General features: G+C 38.6%; 1 protein-coding gene across 1 annotated transcript in view; it reads right to left on the bottom strand.

Moving 5' to 3' along the window:
* Window positions 1–19,659, bottom strand: part of fam193b (family with sequence similarity 193 member B) — a 107,367-nt gene that overhangs the window by 48,522 nt on the left and 39,186 nt on the right. The window lies entirely within an intron of this gene.

A 19,659-nucleotide genomic window follows, 5' to 3' on the forward strand; every position in this document is an offset into this window, starting at 1 on the left:
CCAAACTATTTTTGACTCAGATTTGAATATGTTTGAAATTATTAATAATCTCAATCACATTTTAGGATGTTCACTCAGCTTGCTCTAAACCACATGATCTAAGCAACATCAGACATGATAGTTACAGCATATCGACAACAACTTGCCTCCTAGGATTGCCATGCACTACAGTCTCTGGAGTTTACAAAAAATAGTGCAACAAAACACATCGAGTGAGTAGTAGTTTCTGTAAAAACACCCTGTCAATGAAAGAGATAAGAAAACAGTCAAGACTTATTCAAGCTAGTAGAAAGCCATCAAATACTTGGGGTATTGAGAAGGGCATCTCTGAATGCACAATGATGTGGATGTAATGTGAGATGGATGAGCTAAGGCTGCCTAAAAATTACCACTTTGTGCATGGACTTGGATGTGAATTGTTTAAAAAGTGAGTCTTCCCCTTTAAAAATATCATTCAGTGTGATCTGAAGTTTACCTTGATTGGTGAGCCGCTTTTCACTTCAACCCCCCATAACTCTGCACAGTATCAAACTGGTTTAACAATGTACTGTAAGTACTCCATGTTTAAAGTCAGTGATTTGAAACAGTGACAAAAAAGGCAGGAAAAGCAGTGGCATGTTCTTTGTTTACTTGACTATGAATAACTGCAATCGAATTCACATGAGTGGAAACAAGCATTTCAATGGATAGAGGCAAGCTTGTTAGTAAAAATAACCATTATAATATTTTTTATTAATGAAAAATAGATTTCAGTTCTGAAATGTAAACACAAATACATTAAAAGGGATTTCTAATGATAATAAAAAGCATTTTTAATTATAATGCAGCATAAATTTTTCACCACTATATGGTCAATACCATATAGACAGATGCCACTTTCAGAGTTATTGCAAAAGACTGTACATAAAGTGGTGCAATTCCACAGTACAGTTAACCCTTGATTTACAAGGTTTTGTTGTTCCTCTTCGTTTGCTTATAGCTCTTCTCTGCATACTGCATGTTTTGTTGTCAAAGCATTTTTATTTCATTTATACTGCTTTTATCAAAAAAACCTTTCCAGTGAATAAAGTTAATCCTAAGGAGGGTTATTGTGCGTTTCTGCTGTGCTATTTGTCACTGCTAGGGTTGTCAATACTTGAAAATAATTTAGATGTATTGTTAAAAAGTCTATTTCAAAGGTAAAAACTAACATTTGGATGTTTAAAAAATAAGTTGCATGTTTTACCTAGTATTAACCTCAACATGATGCGACTCCAGACACATTACTGCAATGTTTCACAGATGTCTGTTTTTACAAATTACTCTCACAATCTGCCTTTTAATGACATTAAATGATTAGCTTGTGTTATTCATTAGTAAAAGGACCTGCTTTCTGTTTCTTAAACACTTCCCTTCATAATGCATGTAAGGACAGTTTTTCCCTTAATGCTCTAGATTTTGATTTACAGTTGTATTACAAACAGAATTTAAAATGATCGACTGGCCCACTAGCTCTAATCCCGATCTTGTTCTGGTTCATTTTAAACCTATGATCTCTGACTTACTGCTGTTAGGTGTCCATTGCAGTAAGCAAAACCTTGATTTATTCTGCATTGATGAAAATGGAAATAAACTGCCATATTTCTGATTTTACTTTTATTTTTATAATAGCTTTCAAAAACGCAGTTTTTCAATGTTAGAAATCGTTAGTTTCAAAAGCAGACTCAATTTTCATTGACTTCTTGTTTGACACACAATGACTAAAATAAGGTGTAATGAAAAACAAATAAAGGATACCTATATTACCATTTACCTGTGATTGTACATGAGTGTGGAGAACAGCAAGAGCAAAGACCAGAAAATAAAGATCTGCTGCAAAATGCATTTTGAAGAGTTGTGTTTAAGAAGCAGAATCCTGTTCATTTAATTAATGATGATGCATGTAAACCGTTCAAAATAAATGTTTCACCATAAATTAAAACAAAGTTTGATACTCTGCATATTTCAGTTAGTGCTTTGTTTACCAAAAAGATCTGTGCTGTTTCAATGTGATAGAAAAAATGCACTTATGAAGAAATGTTGTCATGAGAAACAGAAAATGATGAATATGAAATGACAAAGTTTAAAAATTGTAACTTCAATCTCCTCTAACTACTGGCCAAATATTATACTACTACTTTCGATTTAGTTTTATTGTTTCATTTATTTATTGGATTGTTTGTTTTTTTGTTATTTCACATAGGATTCCTCACTTCCCAAGGCTGGGGGGATGGTGGACATAGGTGGATTGGTGTGTATTTTTGGTGTTTTGTTACTATCTCTTTCTGATGTTATTAAGACTTAATAAAAGAAAATGGTTTACTCAATAGGTCTTGGGCATGATGTTATGCTGCATATGCCATGCAAACGGTCCTCCAACTTGCAGGGAAAACTTGGAGGTTGGTGGCAGGATTGGTACTCCAGCCACCGTAAAAAACTTCGCATAGCTCCAAAATGACACACAGAACTCCTCAGTGCTCTCCACAGGAGTAGCATTTGCATTATGAAGGGGATGGGGTAAAGCCCTCAGGAGCCTCATCCCAAGAAGAGTCAAAACTACCTGTGAGTCAATCTGGTCGGGCCTGTTGGGGATTGGAAATTGTTTGGTGCCGAGGCGTCGCACGCTGCACAGCAGCACTCGGGTCCCAATTTGAGGCAGTCCAACCAGGTAGGCGTGTAGAACGTCTGGTCTCTTCGGCATGATGATCATCTTCCTCTGCTGTCAGAGGAGCTTCATAAACTGTGCATTCTAGTGGCAGCACTATCTGAGATGCACAAACCTGGGACTGGCTAGATCTCTGTTGGTGGGTACACCATTTATTGGTCTGGTCTCTCTGATGGCTGTCATACCCAGGGAGTAGCGGATTGGCTCCTTTCAATGGCATCTGATGTCACTCCTTTCAATGAGCGTATTATGAGACTCCAATTAAGACACTCCCTGGGTGTCTTGTCTGTTATCTCAGTGTATGCTCAAACCGTGGTGAGTGATGCATGGGTGAGAAAGATATTTTATTTGCAGCTTCGCTCAGTAGTTGATGGGTTCCCGCGAGGTGGTACTCCTCTGGACATAGGCAATTTCAATGTAACCACTGGCACAGACAGGGCTGGCTATGAGGACTGTATCAGTTTCCATGTGTCTGGCGGCCATGATGAAAGTGGCTCCATGTTCCTTGACTTTGCAAAATGTCAGGGGCTGCAGATTGCTGAATCCTGGTTCCAGTGCTCTGAGTCGCATTGCTGGACTTGATACTCCAATACTGGTAATGTGGTGAAGGAGATCAATTGTGGCTCTTACAAAACTGCAGGGTCTACAGAAGTGCCCAGTTTATAAATTCTGACAACAGACTTGTTGCTGCTATTGTGAAGATCCAGCTTTGGTCTTCTAGGCTATCACCCAATAGGATAATGAGACTGGGCCTGGCCAGACTCCAAGATCAGGCTGTTTTCAAGACCCTGAAGGTTGATGAGGGTTGTGTGGGTGTTACCAGTGTGCCAAGAAGGAGGTGTTTAATCTCACAGGGCAACCTGGATATCTTCAAGAGGAGTCACAGCGCACGGCTAGATGGCAACTCCGGTCTGTACTGGGAACTGAGTAGGACTGCTGTGACGGCTCTGAGGGCAGAGAAGGAGGCACTTTTTAGTGGAATTTGTGAGCAGGTTACACACCATCTATGGTCTAGTGACCCACATACTGGTTACAGGGGAATCAGAACATTATGCACATCTGAATCTGTTCCTCAGAGAGTCACAGTCAGGGCAGGTGACAGAACAGCCCTTACAGATGATGCTGCAGTTGTGTCCTCAACAAGTTCCAAGTTACACAATGCTGACGCTGGTGGGGAAAACTTTTAATACTTTGTGGGTCACATAATCAGAGACGGAAAAAACTCACAAAAAAAGACATCCAATATCAGAGAAAAATTTACAACAGTTATTTTTTTTTTTTTTTACATTTATGGACAAGAATATAGCAGTTTCTAGAGAACTAGGGTAGAGCAAATCAAAAAATATAGTAAACGTTTGTAGCGAGCAAGGTTTGAAATTAATATTGAGGAAAATTAAATGTTTCAGTAATCTATACAAATAAAAGGCAAAGCCCTCACTGACTCACTCACTAATTCTCCAACTTCCTCTGTAGGTAGAAGGCTGAAATTTGGCAGGCTCATTCCTTACAGCATACTTACAAAAGTTGGGCAGGTTACATTTCGAAATTCTACACATAATGGTCATAACTGGAACCTACTTTTTCGTCCATATACTATATTAGACTTCTGCTCGATGCCCGTGGGAGGCGGAGTTACGCCTCCCATATAATTTAGTACCTGCCCATATAAGGTCGTCCGTCAGCGCAATCCAATAAAAACACTGCCGCTAAATATTCACGGGTGAAGGACTGTGCTTATGCAGAGGAAGATGAGATGGTCAGGGTGGTGTTTGGCACAAACTCGGCAAAACTGCGAGAGAAACTTTTAAGTGCCGGTCTTAGTTAACATTAAATACAGCCGTGGACATCGCACGAGATGGCACCAGCACAGCTGGAAACCTTCGATGCATGTACACCGAGCGGCTCACGTGAAATGACGCAGTGCACAGACAAAAAGCAACAGTTCCAGAGAGTGCTTAACAAAAACCGAATTACACAATTGAGAAGGCAGCAAAAAAATATGAAGCATGTGATACATACAAGCATATTCTTAAGTGCAGCTACTGCGGAAACAAAGCACACGGTGGAAAAAGTCAATGTCCCGCTAAAGGAACACAGTGTAAAAAAAAAACCCGTGCATGCAGTGTGTCACATCTCAGATAAAGAGGAAGACGAGCTGTTTATTGATGCAGTAAGAAACAAATCGATGAATGAAACTTGTTATCTTTACAACGATTGACAAACACGGAATGTAACTTGAACACATCCTACAAATACGAACCTGATTGAAAGAAATAATGATAATCAAATCCTTGATGACAGCAACACTCCTAACACTCACAAAACAATTACTGTATATTGACACTCATGTTACGTTATTTTTAAAATATTCCCTTTTCTTTTCATAACTTCTTTAACACTCTACTTCTCCGATGCGAAGAGATATATATATATATATATATACACACAGTAATCCCTCCTCGATCGCGGGGGTTGCATTCCAGACCCCCCCCCCGCGATAGGTGAAAATCCACGAAGTAGAAATCATATGTTTGTATGGTTATTTTTATATATTTTAAGCCCTTAGAAACTCTACCACACTGTTAATAAATATTCTCTGCACAGTTATACAGTAAACCCTTATTCATCGCAGTTAATCCGCTCCAGACAGATAAATGAATTTCCACGAAGTAGGATTCTTTATTTATAAATCTTTATTTATAAATATTTTCTAGTTAGAGCATAGAAAACCTGTTTACGACTTTCTAAATACGATTTTAACATTATTATAGCCCTCTAGACATGAAACAACAACCTTTAGTCAAAAGTTTAAACTGTGCTCCATGACAAGACAGAGATGACAGTTCTTTCTCACAATTAAAAGAATGCAAACATATCTTCTCTTCAAAGAAGCGCCGTTGTGCTTTTAAGTAAAGGTAGCACAGCGATAAAGTTGCCGCAGTGAAGGGATTAATGTGAAGGTAGTCTTTTCAGCATTTTTTAGAGAAGCGTCCGCATGTTCATGCAAACAGCCTCTGTGCAAACAGCCCCTCTGCTCACACCCTCCGTCCAGGCAGAGAAAAGCAAACAATCAAAAATCAATACGGGCTGTTAGAGCTTTGAAATGTGCGAACGTATATCATTGAGGAGTTTTATTTAATATGTTATACGTGCTCTGATTGGGTAGCTTCTCAGCCATCCGCAATTAGCATCCCTTGTATGAAATCAACTGGGCAAACAAACTGAGGAAGCGTGTACCATAAATTAAAAGACCCATTGTCCACAGAAATCCGCGAACCAGCAAAAAATCTGTGATATATATTTAGACATGCTTACATTTAAAATCCGCGAAAGTCGAAGCGCGATATAGTGAGGGAGCACTGTATATACAGTGGTGTGAAAAACTATTTGCCCCCTTCCTGATTTCTTATTCTTTTGCATGTTTGTCACACAAAATGTTTCTGATCATCAAACACATTTAACCATTAGTCAAATATAACACAAGTAAACACAAAATGCAGTTTTTAAATGATGGTTTTATTATTTAGGGAGAAAAATCCAAACCTACATGGCCCTGTGTGAAAAAGTAATTGCCCCTTGTTAAAAATAACCTAACTGTGGTGTATCACACCTGAGTTCAATTTCCGTAGCCACCCTAGGCCTGATTACTGCCACACCTGTTTCAATCAAGAAATCACTTAAATAGGAGCTGCCTGACACAGAGAAGTAGACCAAAAGCACCTCAAAAGCTAGACATCATGTCAAGATCCAAAGAAATTCAGGAACAAATGAGAACAGAAGTAATTGAGATCTATCAGTCTTGTAAAGGTTATAAAGCCATTTCTAAAGCTTTGGGACTCCAGCGAACCACAGTGAGAGCCATTATCCACAAATGGCAAAAAACATGGAACAGTGGTGAACCTTCCCAGGAGTGGCCGGCCGACCAAAATTACCCAAAGAGCGCAGAGAAGACTCATCCAAGAGGTCACAAAAGACCCCAGGACAACGTCTAAAGAACTGCAGGCCTCACTTGCCTCAATTAAGGTCAGTGTTCACGACTCCGCCATAAGAAAAAGACTGGGCAAAAGCGGCCTGCATGGCAGATTTCCAAGAGCGCAAATCACTGTTAAGCAAAAAGAACATTAGGGCTCATCTCAATTTTGCTAAGAAACATCTCAATGATTGCCAAGACTTTTGGGAAAATACCTTGTGGACTGATGAGACAAAAGTTGAACTTTTTGGAAGGCAAATGTCCCGTTACATCTGGCGTAAAAGGAACACAGCATTTCAGAAAAAGAACATCATACCAACAGTAAAATATGGTGGTGGTAGTGTGATGGGCTGGGGTTGTTTTACTGCTTCAGGACCTGGAAGGCTTGCTGTGATAGATGGAACCATGAATTCTACCATCTACCAAAAAATCCTGAAGGAGAATGTCCAGCCATCTGTTCGTCAACTCAAGCTGAAGCGATCTTGGGTGCTGCAACAGGACAATGACCCAAAACACACCAGCAAATCCACCTCTGAATGGCTGAAGAAAAACAAAATGAAGACTTTGGAGTGGCCTACTCAAAGTCCTCACCTGAATCCAATCGAGATGCTATGGCATGACCTTAAAAAGGCGGTTCATGCTAGAAAACCCTCAAATAAAGCTGAATTACAACAATTCTGCAAAGATGAGTGGGCCAAAATTCCTCCAGAGCGCTGTAAAAGACTCATTGGAAGTTATCATAAGCGCTTGGATTGCAGTTATTGCTGCTAAGGGTGGCCCAACCAGTTATTAGGTTCAGGGGCAATTACTTTTCACACAGGGCTATGTAGGTTTGGATTTTTTCTCCCTAAATAATAAAACCATCATTTAAAACTGCATTTTGTGTTTACTTGTGTTATATTTGACTAATGGTTAAATGTGTTTGATGATCAGAAACATTTTGTGTGACAAACATGCAAAAGAATAAGAAATCAGGAAGGGGGCAAATAGTTTTTCACACCACTGTATATATATATGACAGCAACACTCATCACTCACAACAGTGACAAAACAATGACATTGACAATCATGTTACGTTATTTTCAAAATGTTTCCTTTTCTTTTACTTTACTTCTCCGCTGCGAAGCGCGGGTATTTTGCTAGTCGGCGAACAAAAAACAAACCACTAGATCAATGTCAAGTAAACATGGAAAGGAAAATTATAGATGTGAATTCTGACTGACAATGGAAGAAATTAACAAAATACAAATACATATAAATACAGTCATATGAAAAAGTTTGAGAACCCCTCTTATTTCTTCGGATTTTTGTTTATAATTGGCTGAGCTTTCAAAGAAGCAACTTCCATTTAATATATGATATGCCTTATGGAAACAGTAGTATTTCAGCAGTGACATTAAGTTTATTGGATTAACAGAAAATATGCAATATGCATCATAACAAAATTAGGTTCATAAATTTGGGCACCCCAACAGAGATATCACATCAATTGAGCATCCTTTTGCAAATATAACAGCCTCTAGGCGCCTCCTATAGCCTTTGATGAGTGTCTGGATTTTGGATGGAAGTATTTTTGACCATTCTTCCATACAAAATCTCTCCAGTTCAGTTAAATTTGATGGCTGCCGAGCATGGACAGCCTGCTTCAAATCATCCCATAGATTTTCGATGATATTCAAGTCAGGGGACTTTGACGGCCATTCCAGAATATTGTACTTCTCCCTCTGCATGAATGCCTTTGTAGCTTTCAAACTGTGTTTTGGGTCATTGTCTTGTTGGAATATTCAACCCCTGCCTAACTTCAACTTTGTGACTGATGCTTGAACATTATCCTGAAGAATTTGTTGATATTGGGTTGATTCATCCGACCCTCGACTTTGACAAGGGGCTCCAGTCCCTGAACTAGCCACACAGCCCCACAGCATGATGGAACCTCCACCAAATTTGACAGTAGGTAGCAGGTGTTTTTCTAGGAATGCGGTGTTCCTCTTCCGCCATGCAAAGCGCTTTTTGTTATGACCAAATAACTCAATTTTTGTCTCATCAGTCCAAAGCACTTTGTTCCATAATGAATCTGGCTTGTCTAAATGAGCATTTGCATACAACAAGCGACTCTGTTTGTGGTGTGAGTGCAGAAAGGGCTTCTTTCTCATCACCCTGCCATACAGATGTTCTTTGTGCAAATTGCGCTGAATTGTAGAACGATGTACAGATACACCATCTGCAGCAAGATGTTCTGGCAGGTGTTTGGATGTGATCTGTGAGTTATATGTAACCATTCTCACAATCTTGCGCATATGCCGCTCCTGTATTTTTCTTTGCCTGCCAGACCTGAGTTTAACAGCAACTGTGCCTGTGGCCTTCCATTTCCTTTTTACATTCCTTACAGTTGAAACTGACAAGTTTAAACCTCTGAGATAGCTTTTTGTAGCCTTCCCGTACACCATGATACTGAACAATTTTTGTTTTCAGATCTTTTGAAAGTTGATTTGAGGATCCCATGCTGTCACTCTTCAGAGTAGAGTCAAAGCACAACTTGCAATTGACCACCTTAAATACCTTTTCTCATGATTGGACACACCTGTCTATTAAGTTCAAGGCTTAACAAGCTAATCCAACCAATTTGGTGTCGCAAGTAATCAGTATTGAGCTGTTACATGCATTCAAATCAACAAAAGTACAAGGGTACCCACATTTTTGCACAGCCAGTTTCTCACATTTCATTTAATTTCATACAACTAAATACTGCTTCACTTAAAATCTTTGTTCGGAAAACACCCCAGTACTCAGATGTTCCTAGGAAATGAAAGACATACCACTGTTACCTTTTTTGTTGAAAGTAGAGCAAATTATTATGCAGGCTGACAGGGGTTTCCAAACTTTTTTTCATATGACTGTATGTATAAGCAAAGCCTTAATTATTTCTGTCCTAATTTATAATGCAATAATAATTCAGCCTCTCTAAATACTACTGGAAATGCTATTCAAACTCTTCTGAAGCAGAATAAAACAGACTGTAAAAAATACAAACAATTGCCAGAAAGAAATTCCTCAACCTGTAACAGAGCAAGAACTACAAAATTTACATGTAATATTGCCAATCTGTACAACTGCACACAGTGACGCAAAGAGAACATACATGAGATATCATATTGGAAGTAGTTTAGGAGCCCTCATCACTAATAATTTATTACAAAAATAAGGTATAGTTAGGAAAGCACAACATTTGGCAGTAAACTGCAAAAAACTTAAGAGATTATTAGTGTGGTGGTGTACAACACCGGAAATCAAAGTGTAATTAAGATCATTAAAAATTATTTATAATGTTGTTTTGTGAAGAAATCAAATGAATGAGACTCACAAGAAATACAAGTAATGCAGAAATAGAAAATACAGCGAAGAAGTTTCTTGAGTTTTGCACAAGACTATGTTCTCAGAGATAGAAAACATGCAACTTGTTAAAAATTTTAGAGGAAAACACTTCTAATCTGAATTGAAGAAAGTAGGGGTGTGGATGGTTTGAGAGAGACACTGGTCCTAACTCAAAGACTCCAAGATACTAGTATGTTGCTAACAAAAAAGATGAGAAAAACAATGGTATGATCGTAAATCTAAAAAGAGAAAAAAATGTTTTGGTTAAAACAGTTGTATTTGGAACATTAGGGCATGTCTCCCACTTTTATTCTTATGCTGCAGATCTATATTCAGCTATTCATAGTTACAGTTATCATATGGCATTGTCAGTGGTGGTAATTCAAGCTATGCATCATACAGTCTGAAAGCATACCAGGAAGTTTTATATGGGGTTATGCCTAACAGTGTATATTCAATCTGATTGTGTCATGTCATCAGTTTGGAAGGAGAGACCTGGCATCACTATAAATACTTCAGTGAGGCTGCATCACTTGTGGTGCGGGTAAATTATGCCTTATTCAAGAAGCCTGCCAGGAAAAGGAGATGGGCAAGCTTCTTGTCACTGAAAGAGATTGTGCTGACCTGGGCATGCCCCCTGGTCCGAATCAGTTGGGTACCACAATGAACATATTCACCTCTACAAAGAATTCTTTCTGGCTTAGAACACATCAGCTCAGCCTGTAACAAATATCCTAGACCCTAAAAGTAAAGTTACTCTTCATCTCAGAAGGATGCATCAAACTAGTAACAGCTGTTACAATTCTGGAGGGCACTCACTGTCCTACTGCAATCTCTGCATACAGCATCGTGGAGGATCTGGGCTCCTACCTGATAAATGGAACAGCAAGATAAGGTTCAGTTGTGCTAGTGTGCCATTTCATTAAAAGGAATGTAAAGTGCCATTTCATTATTGTTTCTTTTATTGTAGCTGTTACTACTTTCTTATAGTAAAAAAAAAACCATAAAAACCCAAAAATCTGAATCAAGGGCAAATAAAACGGTGAAAACCGAAAACCCAAAAAAATAAAATAAAATGGAATTTGTGAAAAAATAAAACAGATTCCATAGGGCCCTACTAATGGCTGTCAAGGTGCCATTGTCAAGCCTGTAGAGGTCTGTGTGTCCCTCCAAGAAATGCCTCCCCAGACCACTACTGACCCACCACCAAACCAGTCAGGCTGAACAATGTTACAGTCAGTACTGTATAATGTTCTCCATGGTTTCTCCAGACTCTTTCACGTTTGTCTCATGTGCTCAGAGTGAACCTGCTTTAATCTGTGAAAAGCACAGGGTGCCAAGGGTGGACCTGCCAATTCTGGTATTCTATGGCTAATGCCAATCGAGCTCCACAATGCCGGGAAGTAAGCACAGGGCCCACTAGAGGACATCGGGCCCTCAGGCTACCCTCATGAAGTCTCTTTATGATTGTTTGTTCAGAGACATTCACACCAGTGGCCTGCTGGAGGTCATTTTGTAGGGATCCGTGAGTGCTCATCCTGTTCCTCCTTGCCCAGAGGAACAGATACCGGTCCTGCCGATGGGTTAAGGACCTTCTATGGATCTGTCCAGATCACTTAGAGTAACTGTCTCCTGGAATCTCCTCCATGCCCTTGAGACTGTGCTGGGAGACAGAGCAAACCTTCTGGCAATGGCACGTATTGATGTGCCATCCTGGAGAAGTTTGACAACCTGTGCAACCTCTGTAGGGTCCAGTTATTGCCTCATGCTACCATTAATAACACTAACCGTAACCAAATGCAAAACTAGTGAAAAAAACAGTCAGAAAAGATGAGAAGGGAAAAATGTTTGTGGCCTCCATCTGTTAAGCCATTGCTGTTTAGGGGGTTGTCTCATTGTTGCCCCTCTAGTGTACCTGTTGTTAATTTCATTAACACCAAAGCAGCTTAAACTGATTAACAACCTCCTTTGCTACTTAACTGACCAGATCAATATCCCAGAAGTTTATAATCTGCTCAAAAAATTAAAGCAACACTTTTTAATCAGAGCATAGCATCAAGTCAATAAAACTTATGGGAAATTGATTTGGTCAGTTAAGTAGCAGAGGGGGTTGTTAATTAGTTTCAGCTGCTTTGTGTAATAAAGAAATATTGTTCATTACCAAAGCAGCTGAAATTGATTAACATACATACATACATATATACATATATATCTATACATGTGTATATATATATATATATATATATATATATATATATATATATATAAATATATTTATATATATATATAATATACTATATATATATATATTTTTTATATATATATAATATATTTTATATATATATATATATATTTTATATATATATATTACTAGCAGAATACCCACGCGGCTTACTTGGCAGAGATAGTGTTAAAGCTATGAAAAAGGAAACATTTTAAAAATAATGTAACATGATTGACAATGCAATGCAATGTCAATATATATATATATATATATATATATATATATATATATATATACATATACATATATATATACACAGACACAAACACACACATATATAAACATATATATATATACACATCATATATACAGTGGTGTGAAAAACTATTTGCTCCCTTCCTGATTTCTTATTCTTTTGCATGTTTGTCACACAAAATGTTTCTGATCATCAAACACATTTAACCATTAATCAAATATAACACAAGTAAACACAAAATGCAGTTTTTAAATGATGGTTTTTATTATTTAGGGAGATGGTTTTTATTATTTAGGGAGAAAAAAAATCCAAACCTACATGGCCCTGTGTGAAAAAGTAATTGCCCCTTGTTAAAAAAATAACCTAACTGTGGTGTATCACACCTGAGTTCAATTTCCGTAGCCACCCCTAGGCCTGATTACTGCCACACCTGTTTCAATCAAGAAATCACTTAAATAGGAGCAGCCTGACACAGAGAAGTAGACCAAAAGCACCTCAAAAGCTAGACATCATGCCAAGATCCAAAGAAATTCAGGAACAAATGAGAACAGAAGTAATTGAGATCTATCAGTCTGGTAAAGGTTATAAAGCCATTTCTAAAGCTTTGGGACTCCAGCGAACCACAGTGAGAGCCATTATCCACAAATGGCAAAAACATGGAACAGTGGTGAACCTTCCCAGGAGTGGCCGGCCGACCAAAATTACCCCAAGAGCGCAGAGACGACTCATCCGAGAGGTCACAAAAGACCCCAGGACAACGTCTAAAGAACTGCAGGCCTCACTTGCCTCAATTAAGGTCAGTGTTCACGACTCCACCATAAGAAAGAGACTGGGCAAAAACGGCCTGCATGGCAGATTTCCATGACGCAAACCACTGTTAAGCAAAAAGAACATTAGGGCTTGTCTCAATTTTGCTAAGAAACATCTCAATGATTGCCAAGACTTTTGGGAAAATACCTTGTGGACTGATGAGACAAAGTTGAACTTTTAGAAGGCAAATGTCCCGTTACATCTGGCGTAAAAAGGAACACAGCATTTCAGAAAAAGAACATCATACCAACAGTAAAATATGGTGGTGGTAGTGTGATGGTCTGGGGTTGTTTGCTGCTTCAGGACCTGGAAGGCTTGCTGTGATAGATGGAACCATGAATTCTACTGTCTTCCAAAAAATCCTGAAGGAGAATGTCCGGCCATCTGTTCGTCAACTCAAGCTGAAGCGATCTTGGGTGCTGCAACAGGACAATGGCCCAAAACACACCAGCAAATCCACCTCTGAATGGCTGAAGAAAAACAAAATGAAGACTTTGGAGTGGCCTAGTCAAAGTCCTCACCTGAATCCAATTGAGATGCTATGGCACGACCTTAAAAAGGTGGTTCATGCTAGAAAACCCTCAAATAAAGCTGAATTACAACAATTCTGCAAAGATGAGTGGGCCAAAATTCCTCCAGAGCGCTGTAAAAGACTCATTGCAAGTTATCGCAAGCGCTTGATTGCAGTTATTGCTGCTAAGGGTGGCCCAACCAGTTATTAGGTTCAGGGGGCAATTACTTTTTCACACAGGGCCATTTAGGTTTGTTTTTTTTTTCTCCCTAAATAATAAAAACCATCATTTAAAACTGCATTTTGTGTTTACTTGTATTATATTTGACTAATGGTTAAATGTGTTTGATGATCAGAAACATTTTGTGTGACAAACATACAAAAGAATAAGAAATCAGGAAGGGGGCAAATAGTTTTTCACACCACTGTGTGTGTATATATATATACATATACATATATACACATATACAAATATAGACATATACATATATACACATATATATACACAGTTATATATATATTTACATACATACATACATATACATGCGGTGGCTTGCAAAAGTATTCCACATTTTGTCACATTACAGCCACAAACATGAAACATACATATCTATACATATATATATATACTTTATATATATATATATATTTTATATATATATATATATATTTTTATATATATATATATATATTATATATATATATATATATTTTATATATATATATTATTACTTAGAATACCAGCTTACTTGGAGATAGTAGTGTGTTAAAGAAGCTATGAAAAAGGAAACATTTTAAAAATAATGTAACATGATTGACAATGCAATGCAATGTCAATATATATATATATATATATATATATATATATATATATATATATACATATATATATACACAGACACAAACACACACATATATAAACATATATATATATATACACATCATATATACAGTGGTGTGAAAAACTATTTGCTCTCTTCCTGATTTCTTATTCTTTTGCATGTTTGTCACACAAAATGTTTCTGATCATCAAACACATTTAACCATTAATCAAATATAACACAAGTAAACACAAAATGCAGTTTTAAAATGATGGTTTTTATTATTTAGGAGATGGTTTTATTATTTAGGAGAAAAAAATCCAAACCTACATGGCCCTGTGTGAAAAAGTAATTGCCCCTTGTTAAAAAAATAACCTAACTGTGGTGTATCACACCTGAGTTCAATTTCCGTAGCCACCCCTAGGCCTGATTACTGCCACACCTGTTTCAATCAAGAAATCACTTAAATAGGAGCAGCCTGACACAGAGAAGTAGACCAAAAGCACCTCAAAAGCTAGACATCATGCCAAGATCCAAAGAAATTCAGGAACAAATGAGAACAGAAGTAATTGAGATCTATCAGTCTGGTAAAGGTTATAAAGCCATTTCTAAAGCTTTGGGACTCCAGCGAACCACAGTGAGAGCCATTATCCACAAATGGCAAAAACATGGAACAGTGGTGAACCTTCCCAGGAGTGGCGGCCGACCAAAATTACCCCAAGAGCGCAGAGCGACTCATCCGAGAGGTCACAAAGACCCCAGGACAGCGTCTAAAGAACTGCAGGCCTCACTTGCCTCAATTAAGGTCAGTGTTCACGACTCCACCATAAGAAAGAGACTGGGCAAAAACGGCCTGCATGGCAGATTTCCATGACGCAAACCACTGTTAAGCAAAAGAACATTAGGGCTTGTCTCAATTTTGCTAAGAAACATCTCAATGATTGCCAAGACTTTTGGGAAAATACCTTGTGGACTGATGAGACAAAAGTTGAACTTTTAGAAGGCAAATGTCCCGTTACATCTGGCGTAAAAGGAACACAGCATTTCAGAAAAAGAACATCATACCAACAGTAAAATATGGTGGTGGTAGTGTGATGGTCTGGGGTTGTTTTGCTGCTTCAGGACCTGGAAGGCTTGCTGTGATAGATGGAACCATGAATTCTACTGTCTACCAAAAAATCCTGAAGGAGAATGTCCGGCCATCTGTTCGTCAACTCAAGCTGAAGCGATCTTGGGTGCTGCAACAGGACAATGGCCCAAAACACACCAGCAAATCCACCTCTGAATGGCTGAAGAAAAACAAAATGAAGACTTTGGAGTGGCCTAGTCAAAGTCCTCACCTGAATCCAATTGAGATGCTATGGCACGACCTTAAAAAGGTGGTTCATGCTAGAAAACCCTCAAATAAAGCTGAATTACAACAATTCTGCAAAGATGAGTGGGCCAAAATTCCTCCAGGCTGTAAAAGACTCATTGCAAGTTATACGCAAGCGCTTGATTGCAGTTATTGCTGCTAAGGGTGGCCCAACCAGTTATTAGGTTCAGGGGCAATTACTTTTCACACAGGGCCATTTAGGTTTGTTTTTTTTTTCTCCCTAAATAATAAAAACCATCATTTAAAAACTGCATTTTGTGTTTACTTGTATTATATTTGACTAATGGTTAAATGTGTTTGATGATCAGAAACATTTTGTGTGACAAACATACAAAAGAATAAGAAATCAGGAAGGGGGCAAATAGTTTTCACACCACTGTGTATATATATATATATATATATATATATATATATACACATATACAAATATAGACATATACATATATACACATATATATACACAGTTATATATATATTTACATACATACATACATATACATGCAGTGGCTTGCAAAAGTATTCCACATTTTGTCACATTACAGCCACAAACATGAATCAATTTTATTGGAATTCCACGTGAAAGACCAATACAAAGTGGTGTACATGTGAGAAGTGGAACGAAAATCGTACATGATTCCAAACATTTTTTACAAATAAATAACTGCAAAGTGGGGTGTGCGTAATTATTCAGCCCCGAGTCAATACTTTGTAGAACCACCTTTTGCTGCAAGTCTCTACCAGCTTTGCACATCTAGAGACTGAAATCCTTGCCCATTCTTCTTTGCAAAACAGCTCCAGCTCAGTCAGATTAGATGGACAGCGTTTGTGAACAGCAGTTTTTAGATCTTGCCACAGATTCTCGATTGGATTTAGATTTGGACGTTGACTGGGCCATTCTAACACATGGATATGTTTTGTTTTAAACCATTCCATTGTTGCCCTTGCTCTATGTTTAGGGTCGTTGTCCTGCTGGAAAGTGAACCTCCGCCCCAGTCTCAAGTCTTGCAGACTCCAAGAGGTTTTCTTCCAAGATTGCCCTGTATTTGGCTCCATCCATCTTCCCATCAACTCTGACCAGCTTCCCTGTCCCTGCTGAAGAGAAGCACCCGCAGAGCATGATGCTGCCACCACCATATTTGACAGTGGGGATGGTGTGTTCAGAGTGATGTGCAGTGTTAGTTTTCCGCCACACATAGCGTTTTGCATTTTGGCCTCATCTGACCAGAGCACCTTCTTCAGGGCTCTAGAGTGCGACCAATTTGGTCGCACATGCGACCTAATTTCTCAATGGTGCAACTAAAAAAAATCAAAGGTTGCACCGGTGCGACCAGCCGTTCGATGCCGTTTTTGTAGCTGTGATGCGTGCATCAGTGTAATTGATGTACCAGGAAATCATGCATTGACAAAAGTTCCCCTTTGCTAGGAATTGAAAGTGTGATTAAATGCGTTATTTTTTAACGCGTTATGAAGTACATGCATCGAAGCTTCTCAGCTGTGCTTGTACGAAGAAAAGGAAACATTTTAAAAATAACGTAACATGATTCTGCATTAACCGCATATTTTTCATCGTCCCAAACCAAGGAGATGCGAGGGTAAAATGAATCGCGAAGCGCGCGTACATACTCAGTGCATCCCCTCTCGGGAATCGAACCTCGGCGCTAGTGGTGAAGCCTCTACAATTGCACCACGGTGTGTGGCTTGTCTATTTGAGAGTATGTAGATCGGGGTATATATATATATATATATATATATATATATATATATATATATATATATATATATTCGCAGTGGAGAAATAGTGTGTTAAAGAAGTGGAAAGGGAACATTTTAAAAATAACGTAACATGATTGTCAATATACAGTAATTGTTTTGTGAGTGTTATTGAGTGTTGCTGTCATCAAGGATTTGATTATCATTATTTCTTTCAGTCAGGGTCGTATTTATACGATGTGTTGTGTTCAAGTTACATTCCGTGTTTGTCAATCGTTGTAAAGATAAGAGGTTTCATTCATCGATTTGTTTCTTACTGCATCAATAAAATAATAATAAATGTGAATTTCCCCTTGGGATTAATAAAGTATCTATCTGTCTATCTATCTAAACAGCTCGTCTTCCTCTTTATCTGAGATGTGACACACTGCATGCACGGGTTTTGTTTTTTTTTTACACTGTCTTCCTTTAGCGGGACATAGACTTTTTCCACCGTGTGCTTTGTTTCCGCAGTAGCTGCACTTATAAATAAACTTGTATGTATCAGACTCTTCATATTTTTTTGCTGCCTTCTCAATTGTGTAATTCGGTTTTTGTTCAGCACTCTTTGGAACTGTTGCTTATTGTCTGTGCACTGCGTTAGTTCACGTGAGCCGCTTGGTGTTCTTGCATCGAAGGTTCCCAGCTGTGCTGGTGCCATCTCGTGTGATGTCCACGGCTGTATGTAATGTTAGCTTAGATCTGGCACTTAAAAGTTTCTCTCGCAGTTTCGCTGAGTTTGTGCCAAACACCACCCTGACCATCTCATCTTCCTCTGCATAAGCACAGTCCTTCAGAGCTTTTTTGAGCTCTTCCTGGTTTTCTACGTACTGCGTTGATAGTCAGTTCACGTTATTACGTGGGAGGCGTGATAATGTCACATGAAACTCCGCCCCCCCGCTCAACTCCGTTACAGTATATGGAGAAAAATAGCTTCCAGTTATGACCATTATGCGTAGAATTTCGAAATGAAACCTGCCCAACTTTTGTAAGTAAGCTGTAAGGAATAAGCCTGCCAAATTTCAGCCTACTACCTACACGGGAAGTTGGGGAATTAGTGATGAGTCAGTCAGTGAGTGAGTGAGGGCTTTGCCTTTTATTAGTATAGATACAAACAGTGATTCCTACTTTATTGTGGGGGTTGCGTTCCAGAACTCCCTGTGAAAGGTAAAAATCCGCGAAGTAAAAACCATATGTTCATATGGTTATTTTTATATATTTTAAGCCCTTATAAACTATTCCACACTCTTAGAAACATTTCCCGCACAGTTATACAGCATAAACCCTTTGTATTCTCTTATAAATTAGGTAAGATTCATTGAAATATTGTATGTAAACACACTGTTTATATACAGTAAAACCTAAATATTATTTTAAAGATATCGAGCATCACCAATATCACATATGTTACAGCCATTACGATAGACAGGCCACTAGCAATAAATATGTAAAATACAAGAAAAATTGTATACAGTAAAATGTGTGCACAGTGACACTAAACATACGTATATGTACTAAGTACTGTATGTAGAAAATTAATTATAGTTATTCACCAACAATGACACTATGACTTGTCTGATAACGATGAGTTTAATTTTACTGCACAACAAAGGAGAGCCTCCCCATGGGCTCACCACCTATGGGAGGGGCCAAGGAGGTTGGGTGCAGTGTGAGTTGGGTGGTGGCCAAAGGCAGGGACCTTGGCGGTCTGATCCTCGGCTACAGAAACTGGCTCTTGGGACGTGGAATGTCACCACTCTGAAGGGGAAGGAGCCTGAGCTAGTGCGCAAGGTGGAGAGGTTCCGGCTAGATATAGTCGGACTCACCACCTGGTGGTGAGTTAGCCGATGGTGGGGAAGATGCCGGTCAGACCTGGTAGGCCCAAACG

Source organism: Polypterus senegalus, chromosome 13, assembly GCF_016835505.1.
Source record: "Polypterus senegalus isolate Bchr_013 chromosome 13, ASM1683550v1, whole genome shotgun sequence".
In the NCBI taxonomy this organism is placed as follows: Eukaryota; Metazoa; Chordata; class Cladistia; order Polypteriformes; family Polypteridae; genus Polypterus; species Polypterus senegalus.